We start from the raw sequence: 20061 nt of genomic DNA on the forward strand, positions 1-20061 counted from the left end.
ATTTTACGCGCGATGGTCGCTCGATGGTCGCTCGAGCGGATTCCTAGACAAAGGTGCTCGCTCGAGCGGGGAATCCTTCGCTCGAGCGAGGAAGCCAAATCTGAAATTTCCAGATCTGCCTCCCAAGCTCAAACCAAGCATTCTACCACTCCAAACTCGACCTCTTGGGCCCAAATTCTGGAAAACATAACTAAATTCAATGTATAACAAGTTTCAAAGCTCAATTTATGAATTCAAGCCCCAAAGGTGAGTCAATTTAAAACCATATTCAAACCCATTTTCAAGAATATGAAGAACATGCAAACATGCATGAATTCAAACCATTTCAAAGCTTCAATTTGATGCTCTAAGGAGCCAATTGCTCCAAAAATAGGTTGAAAACATGAACCATTACAAAATTATGAACATGCATGTATCATTTTACCATGAATTCAACTCAAATTTCTACATTAACAACATGCATGCATGAAATGAGTTTCAAATCAACAACAATGAACCAATTCTAGACTTGAATCACTAGAGGCTCAAGAATCTTGCATGAATGAGCTTAAACACAACAAAGAGGGGTTGAATTCCTTACCTAGAGCTTTAGTTACAAGGTGAGGAAGCTAAATTTGCAACCTATGTTCCAATTCCTTCATTTAGCAAGCAATTCTTCAAGCAAAATTGAGATGAACTTCACTCCCCTTGTCTCTCTCTCTCTATGGACGGTTAAGCTCAAGAAATGAGCTGATGAAATGCTCTAATTGAAGTGTATACAAGGCTCAAGTGTGTGTATTGAGTGGGCCACTAAGGGTGGCGATTCGGTAATTAAGTCCAACTCTTAATTAGCTTACTTTAATCTAATTTAATCATACCTAATCAGTTTTCAGATAATTATACTATAAAATCACATAAATTATGTTAATCATTAAACATCAATCAATTTTGGATTCGGCCGCCGATAAGGCCTTCAATTTGCAGTTTAAACATATAAGCACGAACAGATATTCATACAATCAAACAGATAGTATGTAATTTAACTAACATATACTCCATCAATTCGGTTTCCAATTTCAGTCAGTCAGTTATCAGTCATTATTAGTTCCGTTTAACAGTAATTGGTGATTAACGGTAATCAATCAGTCATTAATCAGTAAACAGTATGAGGGTTGTTACAACATTAAACAATGAAAGTTGATGAATCTGCTTTGTGTTAATTTTTGAGGCATGAGAGAGAGAGAGAGAGAGAGAGAGAGAGAAGAATCTAAGATTACCATGAATTGTATTTTGGATCTTATTGTCTTTTCAACTTTAATGGTATGTACATCATCTTGTATTAGGGTGTGTATTGTGTTGTGTGGTTTAGGTTAAAAGAGTAATATTATGGTGTGTCTTGAATGAAAAAAATCAAAAGTTCAAAATATTATTGATGCGAATTAAGTAATAGTGTATACTGAGAAGATTAATGATATATAAATAGAATCATCCAAAATTAGGATTTGATGTGCTATCAAGATCAAACCTTGCAAGTTTCTTTTCTTTTCTTTTTTTCTTTTCTTTTTTGTTTTGTTTTGTTTGTTTATAATTTTTCTAATATAAATTATGTTTTTTTTAAAGAGAAATAATGTAAATTATGTTTGTGTGGCCGATTAATCTGTAAAGGCCAAACAAATCAAACAACCAATCACAAAAAATAAAATATATATATTAGTACAATCCCCATGTAATATGTATAATTAAAATTAATTTTTTTATAATTGATTAATTAGTTTGGTTTCTAACTTACTGTTACAATAATATTACATACTTACAAATTTTACTCAAAATTTTATTCAGAAATGTAATACATGACTCACATTCATTCTATATAAGAACCCACATTGAAACAATTTGAATCTCCACCACACAAACATATTCTTTACAAAATAAAACATATTCTTTACAAAATTTAGGATAATTGTTCTGGGTCAGAGCATTTTTTGTTACAACTATCTGTGGGTCAAGTGTTAGCCTATGATTGTGTTTGTTTCTTGGTATCAATCTAGTTGAGATCGTTATATAAGACTGAATTTAATTATTTAGTCATTATGGTGACCCATATGATATAACAATATCAATTATAGTTTCATATGTTAACCCACAAGTTATTATCTGATTGGTTAATAGATGGAGTAGTTTTCAAGTCTCCTACTTTAATTAGCAAGTGGAGTTATAGTTATATTAGGAAACTGATTCTCTCTCTACCTATAAAAGTATATTTAAATCACTTATCAATTATTCTGAATATAACGTATTTTAAAGAGGCTCAAGAGAAAGAAACATTTTTCCACTAATATTGTTATTAAATTTATGTTCAATCAATTTTGGATCACTCGAAGATTTCGCATAACTGATTTGGATATATTATTTATTTTCTGCATTATGTTATTATTTGTGAAAAACATGATAATTCACGATTTTGAATTATGAAAGTTGTTATCTGCATAACACCATAAAATTATTTACACGTTAAGTGTTAGCTATGATACTTTATGCACTTCCTTTATTTATTGATGTAAGTTATGCTTATAATTTTGCTTCTTTCATCAATATAATTTTCCCTTTTGCCTATAAAAAAAAAAAAGTCTCTTGAATGTATGGTGTAAGTAATTTTTGTATGGAGGATTGACCAATAAGTTCTGTATTTTGAACTTGTAATATATATAGTCCCATATTTTTCTTGTGATCCATTTAGTCCTTTTGGATGTGTAATGACTCATTTGCCCGTCACATTAGAGTGTTATTTTTGGAAAAAGTAAACTAAAGAGTTTTTTAGTATTACATCATACCCGTCGTGATAGAGTGTCTCATTTGGACAAAGTACACTAAATTTTTTTAATTTTTTTTAGAGTGTTACATCATACCCGCCACGTTAGAGTGTCACATGTTACGTTTGAGAAAAATATACTAATTTTTTTAGAGTGTCACGTCATACCTGTCATGTTGTTACGTTTGAGAAAAGTATATTAAGAAATTTTTATTTTTTTAAAGTGTCACATCATACCCATTACATTGTCACATTAGGGAAAAGTATACTAAAGAGTTTTTTTTGGGTAAAGTTTTGGAGTGTCACATCATAACCGTCACGTTGTCACATTTAGGAAAAGTACACTGAAGAATTTTTAATTTTTTTTAGAGTGTCACATCGTTGGAGTGTTACGTTAATAGCTACCACATTGAAATACCACATCATACCTGTCACATTAATAAAAGGATATAGTTGTCTACCAAAATACTACCAAAATCAAAAATAGGACCACAAGGAAAGAAACTCTCCACTAATAAAACTTAACAGATTAATACAAAAAATTTGAAACTAATTAAATTTTTTGATAGATATCCCTTTTTGTATTTGCACCAAAATAACTTTTACCTCTAATATAATCATTTTAAGATTGTCGCACTTATTTATGATTTTTCATAAATGTTTCAACCCATGATCATTAAAAATAAAAAATAAAAACTATTCAGAGTCCTCCCAAGTCAGGTTGCCTATTTTGGGTAATAATACTAAATCCTTTGGATTTGTAGGTAAAATTTTATTCACAAATAAAATATTGATGTTTGGTTCAAATTAATTCCAATCATAGATCCTATAATATACCAATTAAAACTTCTTTTGAGGAACTAAAAATTAGTTTATAAACTAAAAAAAAAATTACAAAAAAAAAAATTAATGCTAATTTATTTAATACATTCTTTGCTTTTTTCTTTTTTTAATAACTTTTTAAAATGATTAAAGTAAACTTTTTGACATGAAATACATTTGTCAAATGAATTAAGATAATTTTTAACAAAAATAAATTTTTTAATCAATAAACTGGCTTTTGAGTCTCCGCCTAAATCTCATCTACACTTGTTTAATGTCAGTAAATTTCTTGACAAATTTTTAGATGGATGGAATTTTTCCCTTTGGGTCCAGACAGGTTGGCCCGGTACCCATTTTTGATATTGAAGTACCCTCTATATATCTCCAATTTTTTGACTTGACATTGCAGCTAGCGCGATGAAGACTTTTTGACAGAATGTTAACCTTTTGGTCAAGCACACACCCGATTGGGGCACCCGCAACAAAACGTTGAGATTGTGGTTGGTAGGGGTGTACGCGGTGTAGTTCAGACAGTTTGAAAATAAAATTATAAATTAAATGACAAGTAAGCAAATTAACAGATTGATAAATTGTGATTTGACTTATTTTTTGCGGATTGACAGATTGAATAACATTCTAACTAATTACCATATATTTGCATAATATATAATATTAATTTATATAATATTTTTTAGATATAATACAAAGTAATTTTACATTATATGTTTCATATATATAGTTACTAATTTGTATTAAAGTTCATATCTTAAATATCTCACTCTCATTTTTACATTAATATTTCATTAGAAATTAAAAAATATATATGTATTAACTATAATGGAATGGAACGGTTCGGTTGGCGGATTATAAATTTTAAAGTTTAAATCGCGGTGCGGATCAGTGCGGTTTTAGAGGATTGGACGGTATTTTGCATAATCCTAGTACTTGGATCGTGTATTTAGGAAAAAAATAAATAAAGAATAGGATAAATTATATTAACGGTCTCTATAGTTTAAGATTCATATCACTTTAGTTTGAGACTTTTCAATTGTGACACATTTGACCTTAAATTTTGAATCTTATTTCAAATAAGGACAATTGAATATATCATTTTCATTTCAAGGACAAAATCACCAATTTGATAAAATATGAACTAATTTGACAAAAATAAATGTAAAATTAATATTTTTGAATTTTTAAAAATTATTTCTACACACTAAAGATAAAATTATGTAAAATTGATATATCTTTAGACATTTATTTATTTATGTTACCAAATTAATTTTTATTATGTGTTTGGATGATAATCATGTAATGGGTGATTATTTTTATTTTCATTAAATTAGTTTTTATTTTTTCAAAAATCAAATATGATGACAATTTTGATATTATAGCGATCCCGATTTTTACCTGACTCTTGTGATGTTCTGGACTTGGGTTTAATGCTTTCGTATTGTTGCTTATTCCCTTCTTCCCTTGTATACCTTTGAAATTGGTCTTTGGGTTGTTTTGGTTGTGTTTGGGGCAGGTTGGTTACTTAGTTTTCAAACCTTTTGTTGCCCAAATTTTTGGTCCTCTGCTCGAGCGAGATATGTTACTTTTGGTCCTCCGTTCGAGCGTACTTCTTGCGCTCGAACGAGAGTTGCAAACCCTCAGTACTTTGCACGTCTGCGAAAGTGGTGGAGGAGTGTCTTCACGCTCAAGCGGCGTTTCCTACGCTCGAGCGGGTGGACGCTCGAGTGTCCTTTCTTAAGCTCAAACGACTGGTTTGTCATCTACAAAAAAATTCTTGAGGTATGTATTTTACGCTCGAGTGGGTCCTTTCTTGCACTCGAGCGGAACCAAAGTTTGTGTCTAACGCTCGAGCGTCAAACTCTCTGCTCGAGCGGACTGTGCGTATATCAGATCACAAAAGTGACATTTTATATCACTTTTTCGGCTCTCTATCTCTCTCTCTGACTTTCCAAAAACCTAAATCCACACAACGATGAATGTAGCGATCCTAGTTTTGCCACTTCGCTGAGTATGTCGGGGATGGAACTGCCCGGTCAGCTCGCGGGGGTCCAGGGGGCAGCGCCTCTTAGCAGGTCCTAAGGCAGTGCCCTGGCGAGATTGAGAGGCAGCGCCCCCAAAACAAAAATGCAAAATGCATTCGAAATTGCTTGTCCGCTCGAACGGGAAAGCAAGCCCCACGTGCGGATTTAAGGGGAGAGCAGCATACACACTGCTAAAAAAGCAGGTGTGGGAGTGAGGTGCGATGGGTTGGTGAGATCCGAAATTTTTTCCCTTTTCTTCTCTCTATGGGCTGAAATTGAATCACTCTTGTATATCTTTCTCTCTCTAAAAACATTTGCTCTCACTTCCCTCTACATTTCCTACCAAAAACCTCACATGATTTTTGATTTCTTCAAATCCTTTAGGATTTGGACCTAAGTTCTTCATCAAAGTTAGTTAGCTCCTCGAGGGCTTCATTGTATACAGTAAAGATCGAGTTTGGACACCATTGATTTTGGGGGTTTCATCTCATTTCTTCTTCGAAACTTGAGGTATGGATTTTCTTAGAGTTATATATATATATATATATATTTGCAAGATCTAAATGATTTTCGAAATCATCCTTCGATAGCTTTGAAAATTGATTGTTAATTCAAGAAATTGAGCGATTTTGAAAGTGGGTTTGTCTCTTATTCTTTTAAAATGATCTTATAGATTTTGATCTTCGTTGATTGAAGAAAAGATGATTTTGGAAAGTTTTCTTACAAAATATTTGAGTTGTATAATTTTGGTGAGAAAACCTAGAATTTGAGGATTTTTTTTAAAGAGACTGAAAATTTATGAATGATATTGTTATATTTATTTTGTGTGTCAAAATAAGTGAATGTTTCTTATTTATATTTATATAAATGATGAATTTCAGGGAATATGAGAATTGTTATTCATTTTGAAAATTATTGTTCAAAACGTTGAAATAGTCTTGAAATAACTAATTGTTGAAGATGCTTTAGAAGAGGGAATTGTGTTATTCCTTGAATGATGAATCGGAATAAAAGTATTTATATTCATCTTGTTTTATTGGCATATCAATTCATTTGATTACATTAAATTTTGAAAGTTAATTTGAAAACTTGCATTGAGAAAAGAACGTTGAGAAACAAGTTTCCATGAATTTGTTTTGGGGTAAATACGGTGGTAAGTCTTAACAGATAGTGTAGATGAAACTGAATAGGTGTCGAGCCTTCCAATTAATACTGATAAAAATGACAGATTATAGGTGTCGAGCCTTCCAGTCAATGCTGGTAAAAATGACAAATTGGTAGTACTTGTATAGTCTACTTGCAAACACCGACTTAAGGATTACCAGAGTCGTATTTACCGCCCTTGAAATAAATTGTTAAGTTTTGAACAATTGAAATTGCATGATATCATTGAGCGTGATGGTTTTCAAAAGATGAAAATGTGATTTATCCTTAAAATTGGCATAGCATAGCATAGCATGTGCATTTCATCTCTTGAGACTTGTATAAAATATATATACTTTGTTAAGATTTCTTACTGGGCTTTATGCTCACCCTACGGGATTTTTGTGCAGGAAAAGATGTGGTGATCTCACTCAACTAGGGGCGTGGAAGTATGTGTGTTGGGAGTACAATGCTCTGATTTTGCTGTGACTCTGTGTGTAAACCAAGGGCTGTGTTTATGTGGGTTTGAATAACCGTTTTGTATAACCAAGCTCAAGCCTTGGAAACTTGTAAACCCCTTGGAAGTATTTATTTGTTTATTTACTTGTTGTTGGATTAATGTATTGTTGCATGAAGAACTATTGTATCATGTAATGTAAATTTGGAGATTTATATCCGGCTTTTCTTAAAAGAGCCATAATTGTTGTATTATCATTTGGGCTAGAAATTTGAAGCATTACACTCTCTCTTTCTAAAATATACACTCTCTCTATATTTTGAAGTTCTCCACTTCTCTTTTGAGCTTCTATACTTGAGGTAAGGATATTCTATACTTTAGTATGAGTTTTAACCTAGTTATTTGTGATTATGTATAAATAGTGGAAATCTTGGAAGTTTTTGGGTAAACTTAGGGTTTGGTCACAAATTTAAAGAGGAGTTCTATGTTGTGCTTCATAGATAATTATATGGGTTGTGAATATGAGGGTATCTTGTGTTGAAATGGTAGATTTTTTAGCCTTTGGGCAAATATTTGAAAAAAAATGGAAATTTGCCCTAATGTGTCTTGAATATTATTTGTATAAATAATGAAATTGATGTGAGAAATGTGAAATTGAGGAAAAGTATAGATAGATGGTGTAGTTGGATTTGTTTAATCACCCACCCATGGAATTTTGACAAATTTTCTGTTAAAAAGATTTTATATCTGTTTAGAAATATCTATGTTGGGCTATCGGTGGAGGATAGCTATGATTGTTGTAGAAATTGCATGAGGATTAGGTGAATTGAAACTAATCATTTAAGTTGTGTCATTGAATATGACAGTACGGTTAAAGCATTGAATATGTGTTTTGGATAATCATTGTATATACTGATGAATTTAAATACATTGTATATGTAAAGTGTTTTGGGAGAAGAAATGGGATATACTCCATTGTTTGGGAGGAGATAGGAGATGGACTCCATTGAGAATTAAGTTGGCCGAAGTGTCGAAGGTGAAAATCCCGAAATTTTATGCATACATGGGTGTCAATCCCGTAGACGAAATTTTCGTAAAATGGCAGGGTTGAATTGTTTGTATGATAATTATGTGAGTATGGAACCACTGAGTTGTAGTCTCAGTTGAATCATTTGGAAAACTATGTATGTTTGTCATATGACTTGAAATGAAATGAATTAACTCGAAATGAATAAATGAGAATGGATTGATGTATGAATATCAGTATTGAATGGTTATGGGAAGAATGTTAGTTGATTACGAATATTGAATATTTTATCTGTCACTTATATCTTAGTTAAATTTCATATATTGTATTAGACTGTTTCTACTGGGTTTTGGCTCACCCTACTTGGGAAACCATTTTCAGGTACGGTAATATGCTTCCTCCAAGGACGTAACTTTGGAGGACTTAGGAGCTAGAGGCTCTATTTTGTTCTCTTGTATTTAAATATTTATCCTAGCCAAGGGCTTTACATGTATAGAGCTTAGGACTCTTTTCTGTTGTAACCAAGTAATATCTTGGAAAGATGTAAGCCCGTAGGATATTTATTTTGTTGTTATTAACTAATGTTACATACTATAGATTCAGGATGAACATTTATGAATGTATAATGCATGAAATATCTTTTGTATTACGAACTCTGATGAATGAAAGGATATCAATTCTATTATGTTTACTTTTCTTATGAATCAGTTTATCTGTATTATTTGGGGGCGTGATAGATATCATTATTAAATCAATTCGTTAAATCAAAAAATCCAAAACTAAAAATATTTCATATATTAAATATATGGATTATATATTAAAATTCTAACAATCACCCATTGCATAATCATTATCCAAACACATAATAAAAATTAATTTGGTAAAATAAATAAATAAATAAATATCTAAAAGATTTATTAATTTTACATAATTTTATCTTTTGTGGGTAGAAATAATTTATAAAAATTTTAAAAAAAAATCACATTTATTTTTATCAAATTAGTTTATATTTTATCAAATTAACAATTTTGCCCTTGAAATTAAGCAATAATATTTTCAACTGCCCTTATTTGGAATAAAATTTAAAATTCATGGCCAAATGTGCCACAATTGAAAAGTCAATGACCAAAGTAATACAAGCCCCAAACTATAAGAACTGTTAGTGTAATTCATCCTAAAGAATCTGTGAATGAAATATGTTAAATTTTTCTTTATTTTCCTCACCTTCTTTTTACTTTTTCAAATTTATAATCCAAACCCAACTTACTTATTTTAATTCAGATGCTCAAGTTTACAAATATATATATATATATATATATATATATATATTATATCGTTTTACTTCAATTATAAATTCAACAAAATTTGAACTCACTATCAATTGTGGCATATTCACATCTGTGAGGCCACATTTATTTAAAGTGACATAATTTTAGATTGAATTAATAATTTAACAAAATACATAATTTCAAATTTAGCTAATAAAGTTGGGGTCCAGACTTATAGAACACCTGATCATGACATCTTTCATATGGGACAACTGAATATAAGATGAAGGGTGGGATAGAAAATGAGATATTAGAATAAAGTTGGGATTAATTGATTATATTATCAAATTAATTGGACCAATCCAAACATGAAATTGGTTAAATAATCCAAACAGATTAATAATCTTAAAACTTAACCGTCTAATTTAATCTGTCCAAGTAAACATAACTTTAATGCAATGGGTTTCTTCACTACATGGGAACTTAAATGTGGTATGAAAATATAGTAAATGAATTATTATCTTTTAAATTGAAGTTGTTCACTAAGGTATTTTGTTGTGGTAAAAACTAAAGCAAAATCATGAGAGGAAAATAAAATAAATATATATGTAAAAAAAACTTGCTCCATGAATAAAAATGCACTTTCATTTGTTTATAATAAACTTAGAACATTCACATTGCCTACTGAAAATATATAATCATAAATTGAAAACCACACCAATAACATGATCTTAAAAAAAAATTAAAAATTCTAATTTCGAACCATGTCAATAAACTGAAAGTGAGATTTGCTCGTTGTACCTCCAATGGTATTCTCTTTAGATATCAGTAGTCCTTTTATTAAATAACATCTGTATTTAATTTTATATTTAAAATCATATTTAGCCATTTTTTTAAATATAAATATGATTTAATGAAATAGCTACTGATGTATGATTAACTTGATGTTTTATGCATGTCTCTGGTTCGATTCCCATAAGAGGGGTGCACTTCTCGCAGCAGTTTAAAAAGGGTACACGGCTTCCCCCAAGTTACTTACCTCCGATATTAGTCGAAGTGCGTCACTCCGAAGGGGTGCTGGCCTAGATACTCGGTTATCAAAAAAAAAAAAAACTTGATTTTTTCCGAATATATTCTACTCAATGTACTTTTAAAAATAAATGGTTCAAATTATCAAAATGAGACTCAAAGTGAGCCTCATTAAGTGCACAAAAGCGACTGTTGTGCTCGGATAAGGGGTCACTGCTGTGCGTGAGGCACAGCAGTGGCTGTGGTGTCTCCATTTGAGGTGTATTATGGCCTTATTTTTATGATCCAAACCGTCCATTTTATAGGATTTGTTGAGTACTTCATGCCTACCAAAAATCATATTAATCGGATATCAAAATGAGATTCAAAGTGAGCCTCATTAAGTGCACAAAAGCAACTGTTGTGCTCCCACTATAATAGCCACTTTATTTCCGAGATTTAGGGTTTGGAAGGGTCCTAACTTCTACGGCAACAAGATTTAATACTACCATATCGATTTTGCCATTGAAATTTGTAATTTTATTTAATCAAAAATTAAATCATTGGAGAAAATTCAATAAGATTAACTTGTTCAATTCAATATATATACATGTTGATGTTTTTCCCAAGCAGACAAACTTGATCATCAAACTTGCTCTATTTTTTTTTTTTTTTTTTTCACACTTTGAATCTTCCTCAATTTTTTGCTATTTTATTTATCTCTTTCTTTCTAGGATATTTCAACATTTTATATCATGTCTTATTCATAAAATAAAATTTTATTTCATTGATAGCAACACTTTCTTGATAACAAAGGTTTTTTCCCTCAGGTACATTTTCATGCAAATGTGGGTACCCTGATTAATTGATATTGTAATTAAATGGACCGACTTATTAGATTCAAAATTTCTCACAATTGTCTATTTATGTTGCAATTTTACATTTTTTGTAATGTTAGTTTTCATCTCCCAGTAATTAGTCCATATCCATTTAGTCGTTAATAATAGATTTTTTTTTAACAATATTTAATTTAAGAACAGAAAATAAAATATAAATTATCTATTGTCTGTTAAATCGTTCAGTATGCTAGGAAGTTAATAATGTGCATAAACAATTAATTTGAACTTTTCCATGATGCGCAAGTTTATTCTTTTCATGTTTTTTTGTTTTCTTTTTTACCATTGTCAATTGTTGTAGTTTTCACTGGCTTTTTTTTTTTTTCCTTTTTTTTATCAGCAGGAAAAAAATAATATTGATGTAAAATAATAAATAAGGGATGGATTTAGGATTATCATTATGAATATGCGAAAGTATGTTTAGGGGTGCAAATCCTTATAATTTTTAATTATTTTAAATTTTCTACTATAATATATGATATTAAATAATAATCCTTATTATTTTCTACTATACCACCTTAGATCCATCCTTGTCTATGGAAGATAGAGATAATGAAAGATATTACTTTTAGTGAATGGAAAATAATAAACTTGTGGAATTTTTATGATAAAGATAATGATACATATTACATTAGTCAATGACGACTTTAAATGTTTTTGTTAATTGTGTGAATCTAAAATTTAATTTTTATAGATTTTATTATGGAACTTGTTTAATGAATTATTTTAAAAAATATTTTTTAATATTTTTTTTTGGGGGGGGGGGGAACCTCTTTTTAGAAGATACCAAAAGTCATTTTTAGATATTCAAAAACTATTTTTGTTAAAAAAGAATGTATACAATATGCAAATTATGAATTTTTTTGAATTTTTTCATTATTTTTTTTAAAAAAAATGAAAACAAAGTAAAAGAAAACAGAACCAATAGATCCTAAACTTTCTTACGAGTTCAAAGTTAGTGGAGGGTTCAAAGTCACATTTTTTTAGTGGGGTCAATTGTGTTGATTATTATTATCATTTTAATAATCACAAATATATGTAATAAAAAGAAGAAGAAAAAATCCATCCCAAATTGGGTCAATTAACGCCCTTTGCTTTAGGGTGGAGTCCAATGTGACGCCCCTTTGCTTTATTTTCAATCTAAATTATTTATATATTTGTGTCAAGTAAAAATAATAAGAAAAGAATAATATTTTAGTCATTAAATTAAACAAATATTGTATTTCAAACATTTTATGTATACCGTTTAATGGTTAAAATATTTTTTTTCTATCGGTTTTACATGACAGAAATGGGCAGTTGATTTAGATGCAAAACAAATCAAACAATTAAAGTTGAATTTGATAAAATTAAAAATATATATATATATATATATATATAAGCTTTATTTTGTTTTCAATGATCAAATTCTAAAAAAAAAATTGTAATTTATTCTAATTTTTATATTCATAAATTATGAAGCTGAACAAAGAAATAAAAACTATATAATTATGAATTAGTGATTAAAGATATTATTTTAGCGAATAAAAAAAGATCTTTCCAATCCAAAAAAAAAATGTGTATAAAAAATGATAAGTAAAAAATTTATATACAAAACTCATAAAATTAATAAGATAGTAACACATAATTTGAATTAAAATGAGAAAAAAAAAATGTTGGGTAAATTACACTAACACCCTTGAGATTTGGTCGGATTACATCTCACCCCAGACGTTATAGAAATTATATTCTCACTCCTGTAGTTAATAGTCTCATTTCACAAACTCTCTACTTATATAAAAGGTAACAACTCTTAGTAGAAAAATAGAGAAAATTACATTGGAAAAACAAAAAAGTAAAGCAGAGGAAAGAAAAAGAAAAAAAAAAAAAGAAGCAAAAAAAAGTGAGAAGATATGAATTCAATATCTTTTGTATATCAATGTTAATTCCGATTAAATAATTATAATGGCATGGGTCCAATGCAATTTCTCAAATATCCAGGAATGATATGTATTAAATCTAAAATTTCAGGAGGTGTAAGTGTAATTTATCTTAAAATGTTTGATTTCTCATAAATAAAGATCGGTACGCCACATCATCTAATATTAAGGGAAAAATATATTATTTTTTTTTTTAAAATGAGACGGTGACCGTGAACCGGGAAAAAAGAGGATTAGCGTTGGATTGAGAAAATTGATGGAATGGTGGCAATGGACTGGGAAGGAGGGGTGGTGATCGATGACAGCAAAGGTTCAAGGGGGTTGTCAATAATGAAAGAGGGAAAAAAAATGGTTAAATTATGGATACAAATGGATAGTTAAAATTGATATTATTTTAAAATTTTAAGTTTAAATTAAAATAATTAAAAAAAGTATGATTTGATTTGCTATATATCAAGATCAAGGTGGTTGTCAATAATAATAAAGGAGGAAAAAAGCGGTTAATATTAATGGATAGTTAAAATTAATATTATTTTAAAATTTTAGAGTTTAAATTGAAATAACTAAAAAATTAGGGCGTGATTCTATTTACACATCATCCCTTCTCTCAATACATATCATTTAACTATTAAACTTATACAATAATAAAATCCTCAAGTAAAATACAAATATGTCTATACACACTATTAAACATATACAATAATAAAATCCTCATTTAAATAACTAGTAAGTACGATATGAATGTGTATATACTCATTTCAACAATTCAAATAAGAAAACACAAAAATGTCTATACACACCATCACCTAAAACAAGTCTGTTTTCTTTTATTTTTGAAACTTAAAATAAGATTTAGGGTTTTAAAACATTGAAATCAATTGATTTTATAGATATACATATTATGGATGACATTAATTTAGAACAAAGCAACAATAAAAATTTCAGTTTACTCTGTTATTTATCTTGTTCGTATTGATTTGGAACAAAGTATCACTGTCTATCCTTACAACAATGGCTTATTCGTTCCATGCGCACGCAAAGTTGAACATTTACAAAATGCTCAATTATTTATATTTGAATAGAATCGTTTTGTTCATATTATTAAAGTTGAACAAATATTAAACGTTCTGCATAAAAAAATTGAACATTTTAGTTTAGTTTGAATATAAATTTATGAACATATTAAGTTTTTTCAACATTGTATTTATGAACAATACTAAAACTATTTTTTGTTTAAATTCTTGTAGAATACCACACCGATTACTTCTTCGCAATACCGTTTGCTCTCACGTTGCTTCCAAGTTCCATAAATTCAACACAAATTGATAAAAAAATATATTGCATTGGCACTTGATTTAATTATTTTTAACCTTTCAAATTAGCATTGTTGAGATGTTTAAATAGAACTTGTGTGTCAATTTCTGACCACACTGCCAACTCAGTATTCAGCTGGAGAGTACTGGCAGAATAGATGGCACTTGACTGACCTACAACAGAAAGAACAGATTCCAGCGGTGGTTCGTCCACCCAGGGGCACTCCAACGATCAAGTCAGTTATCTCTCAAAGATAAATCAAGTGTTTAACTCACTATTCAGAACATAAATTCTGTGCCTTAGACCCATGGGGATACCTCTTTTTTATAATCAGCACAAACTCAGTCCCAGTAGAAGCCTAGCTTCAATGGACTTCAGCTCAGTGCTTATCCTGGACTCTTCAATAGATAAAGATAAACTCCCTAAGAGCTTTGTCCTTATCCAGGCTAAAGTCCTTCCTCATTCTAGGACTATTGTCCCTTATCCGCTTATCCCGGATTCCGATATCTTCGGAGATAACCTCGGCTTAGCCGAGATCACCTCGGCATCACAACCAGGACACGTGGTACCTCGGCATCTTGAGGTGATGGAACCTATATCGTCATATCGTTTAGCACATTGGCTGTCTTTCTATATCATCCATTTACCAAGGTCATAATACGTTGGCTTCACACGACTAAGTCCAGCCGAGGTCGCTTGCTTTATTAAACCAAGAACTCCAAGAGTTTTATTGCGCGTATGAGCTGTCACGCAAAATAAATCAACTGTTTCTGCCACGCGTCTTCCCCTCACTGGATCGTACTCGATACGCGCCAATAAGTCGTTTTGCGCCTGCGTGCGCCGTCTGACCAATACGTCATTCTAGGCTCATTGATGGTGTTTTGCCGCTATTCTCCGTGTTTTGATCAAAATCAATTTCTCTCTCTCCGTCTCTTCACTTTGCCATCCTCATTCTCAAGCCCTCAACTCTCTCTTTCTCCAAAATACACCATTGTTTCCAGATTTTCAAGCTCTGTAACAGCTTTTCGTTATTCTCCTCTGGTGAAGCTTTTGCTGTCCTTTTCTGATTGTAACCGTCTCTTGACTTCGGCGTCTTCAATACCAGCTTCGCTCCTCTGGTAGGCTTCTGTTCCCTCCTAGTTTCCAGTTTTTTTGAGAAAGCTTTACCTTATTATTTGTTTGCCATTGCTGTTCTGCTCAAGTTCTTGATTCATAAACGACATATCTAAGCACACTTATTTTACGATTTTGCTTTTTGCCCAATTCGTGTCTTGAACATTCACATACTGCTCACAAATTTGTTCGCTTTTGTCACTGTTCTTGGCTCTGTACTCTTGCACACACTCTGTCACAGTGTTCTTGATAATTCACCACCATTCTTGACTCTGAATCATTGCTTTTGTTTGTGTTTTTCTGTATTTTCTCCAGATTCTTGCCTTCAATCTCCGTTTAGACTTAGGTTTGAGATTTTCCCTAGGACATACGAATCTTAGGGAAAACTGAGATGAATCCCCTTCTGATCTTCACAAATTCTTACCCTGGTGTGAACTTTAGGTTTTGCCGAGGTCTTCTGAGCCTTTACAGAACCTTTATTTCCTATTTATACACCTTCCCACTAAGCCGACGCCATGGGTATGTAGAAGCATAGGGTAGACACCCCGACCAAATTGGAGTACTTTAGGCAGGAGTTTGACATTCCTGCCGACGTCCACCTCAGGTTGGCAGGGGAGGAGGATTCCATTATGCCCGATGTAAATCTCATGCCCTTTCCAGTAGTGGCCTTCATCGAGTGTGAACTTAGGTTTCCACTTGACACCTTTTTCCGAGAAATCCTTCACTACTATTAATTGAACCCAATGCAGCTTGCCATCAATTCTTACCGAGTCATAACCGGAACAATAGCCTTAGCCAAACAAGAGAATGCTAGGGTTACTCTTGCCGATTTCCAATATTGCTACACTATGTGTCGCCTGAAATCGGCAAAAGGCCACATCTATTACCTGAAGCCGAGGTCCATTGAGTACAAGCTCGTTGCCGACCTCCCAAACTCAAACAAGGGTGCTGGAGACAATTACTTCACCGTCTCGGGCAACTGGGAGTTTAAGCCCAACGATGACCTCCACCTTTATCCCCTAAGCCGAACAGTTTTCGAGGAAGGAGATGGTAAGGGCCAAGTGTCACTTTTTCTTGCTCTCTTTTTTAAAGTTTCCAATACTTTGTTTTAATCATCTGTGCTCTTCTTTTTGCAGTTCTTCCCCAGCCACCAAAGGGCTTTCGCAAGTCTTTCTTTCCCAGCAAAGACTTGAAGAAACTGTTGGATTTGCTTGTCCACAAGCGGAGAGCCCCTTTGCTACTCAATTTCATCCTGACCTACAAGTCGGTACTTCCCGACATTCCAAAGAAGAAGAAGAAGAGTCAATCTCCTCCGTCCGCCACTACTCCTCCAATAGCCTCATCATCTCTGCTAGATCAAGGGTCAACCTCAGATCCAGCAGAGCAACCATCTACCTCAGCCTCACAGCTGATCCCACCATCTCAACGTCGTCGACAACGCCGAGCTGTTTTTACTGCTAAGATGGGCCGCCAGAAAGCAGTCGCCAAAGACCTTTTGGCCAACATCCCGGTCACTGTTGACGCTAAACCAGCACCATCTCAGCCAAAGCCGAAACAAAAAGGATAAAAAAAGCTCAGCCAAAGGCAACGGTGACTCAGATTGATACTGAGGACACATTGCTAATTCCCAAATTAGCTAAGAGTGATAAGGCCCTATCTGCCGCCGAGAAGAGGCTTGCTGAGGCCCAACCATCCGAGTCCACCGGATCAAAGAGGTCGAGGTCGTCTTCTGCAACAGCTTCGGGCTCCATGAAGTCTGACTCCCCCTGGGCCCCCCAAATCACTCTGGAGGACAGGCCAGTTAGAGCTAGCGATAGTGCCGACGACGTCAATGTTGGCGTCGCTCTTAGTACCGCTTTGCTTCTTCCTGGCGATCTTGATCGAAACGCCGAGATGAGCGAGTATGAAAACTTTGCTTTAATGCTCCAACGTTCTGTTCAAGTAAGTTCTATATACATGGTATTCTTCTTTCTCTATCCCTTAATACTTAGAGAATTTCACTAACTTTTGTTTTGTCTATCTTCTTCAGGCAATCCAGCACACCCACTCCTTCTCAATGCAATCTTTTGAGACAAGGAAGGCGTTAGCCGACAAGACTAGGGAGGCTACTAGTCTTCAGAAGACCAATAAAAACTTGCAATCAAAAATGAATACTTTGGCAGATCAGGCCGAGGCTGTTGTCAAAGCTAAGGATGATGCCGAAGAAAAAGTAGATGCTGCTGAGGCCATTAAAAAAGTTCTTGAGGCCCAGGGAAAAGAGGCCGAAGAAAAGACGACCGAGGCCCAAAAAGAGCTGCAGGATGCCTTGGCCACAAAAGACGCTGAGCTCAAGGCCGCCGATGAGAAGGGATACAATGAGAGGGTGGCCGATGTCACGGCGGACTATGAGAAACAGGTAAAACAAGCCTACAACAAGGGTTTCACCATTGGTTGGATGATATATGCTAGGAAGTTAACAATATTTAATTTAAGAACAGAAAATAAAATATAAATTATCTATTGTCTGTTAAATCATTCAGTATGCTAGGAAGTTAATAATGTGCCTAAACAATTAATTTGAACTTTTCCATGATGCGTAAGTTTGTTCTTTTCATGTTTTTTTGTTTTCTTTTTTACCATTGTCAATTGTTGTAGTTTTCACTGGTTTTTTTTTTTTTTTTCCTTTATTTTATCAGCAGGAAAAAAATAATATTGATGTAAAATAATAAATAAGGGATGGATTTAGGATTATCACTATGAATATGCGAAAGTATGTTTAGGGGTGCAAATCCTTATAATTTTTAATTATTTTAAATTTTCTACTATAATATATGATATTTTGCAAATTTTTGGAGTGCGATCGCGCTCTCTACACCACCTTAGATCCATCATTGTCTGTGGAAGATAGAGATAATGAAAGATATTACTTTTAGTGAATGGAAAATAATAAACATGTGGAATTTTTATGATAAAGATAATGATACATATTACATTGGTCAATGACGACTTTAAAAGTTTTTGTTAATTGTGTGAATCTAAAATTTAATTTTTATAGATTTAAGTATGGAACTTGTTAATGAATTATTTTAAAAAATATTTTTTAATATATTTTTTTTTTTTTTGAGGGGGGAACCTCTTTTTAGAAGATACCAAAAGTTATTTTTAAATTTTCAAAAACTATTTTTGTTAAAAAAGAATGAATATAATATGCAAATTATGAATATTTTTGAATTTTTTCATTATTTTTTTTTAAAAATGAAAACAAAGTAAAAGAAAACAGAACCAATAGATCCTAAATTTTCTTACGAGTTCAAAGTTAGTGGAGGGTTCAAAGTCACATTTTTTTAATGGGGTTGTGTTGATTATTATTATCATTTTAATAATCGCAAATATATGTAATAAAAAGAAGAAGAAAAAATCCATCCCAAATTGGGTCAATTGACGCCCTTTGCTTTTGGGTGGAGTCCAATGTGACGTCCTTTGTTTTCAATCTAAATTATTTATATTTTTTGTCAAGTAAAAATAATAATAAAAAAAATAATATTTTAATCATTAAATTAAATAAATATTGTATTTCAAACATTTTATGTAAAAAAAAGATGAATTCAATATATTTTGTATATCAATGTTAATTCCGTCTAAATAATTACAATGACATGGGTCCAATGTAATATCTCAAACATTCAAGGATGATATGTATTAAATTTAAACCTCAGAAGGTGTAAGTGTAATTTATCCAAAAATGTTTGATTTCCCATAAATAAAGATGAGTAAGCCACATCATCTAATATTAAGGGAAAAATATATTTTTTTTTAAAAAATGAGAGGGTGACAGTAAACTGGGGAAAAAGAGGATTAGCGTTGGATAGAGAAAATTGATGGAATGTGTTAGGTCCCTGTGTTGTCAAATCCGGAGACAAAATCTTATGTTGATTCAAAACTATGTTTTTCTGTTTTTGAACTGTCCGCTCGAGCGGAGACTGTTGAGCTCGAGCGTAGATTAGCAGGTCACAGTAGTTTGACAGGGCAAGCACAGATACTGGAAGGTGTGATTTGACGCTCGAGCGGCAACTCCTACGCTCGAGCGCATCTCTGTTTCTTCGTATGCAGTTTTTGTTCAGTCCGCTCGAGCGGGCTATGTTGAGCTCGAGCGGAGATCGCGGATTCAGATTCCTATTTAAAGCTGCTAACGTTGTTTTGTTGGACACGTTTTCCAAGATCTGATCAAAACAAACTAGGGTTGAGTTTAAAGTCTTCTTGGGAGATTTTTGAGAGTTTTTCTTGATGTCTT

The sequence above is a fragment of the Camellia sinensis genome, chromosome 4 (assembly GCF_055761805.1).
Source record: "Camellia sinensis isolate YWXY chromosome 4, ASM5576180v1, whole genome shotgun sequence".
NCBI lineage: Eukaryota > Viridiplantae > Streptophyta > Magnoliopsida > Ericales > Theaceae > Camellia > Camellia sinensis.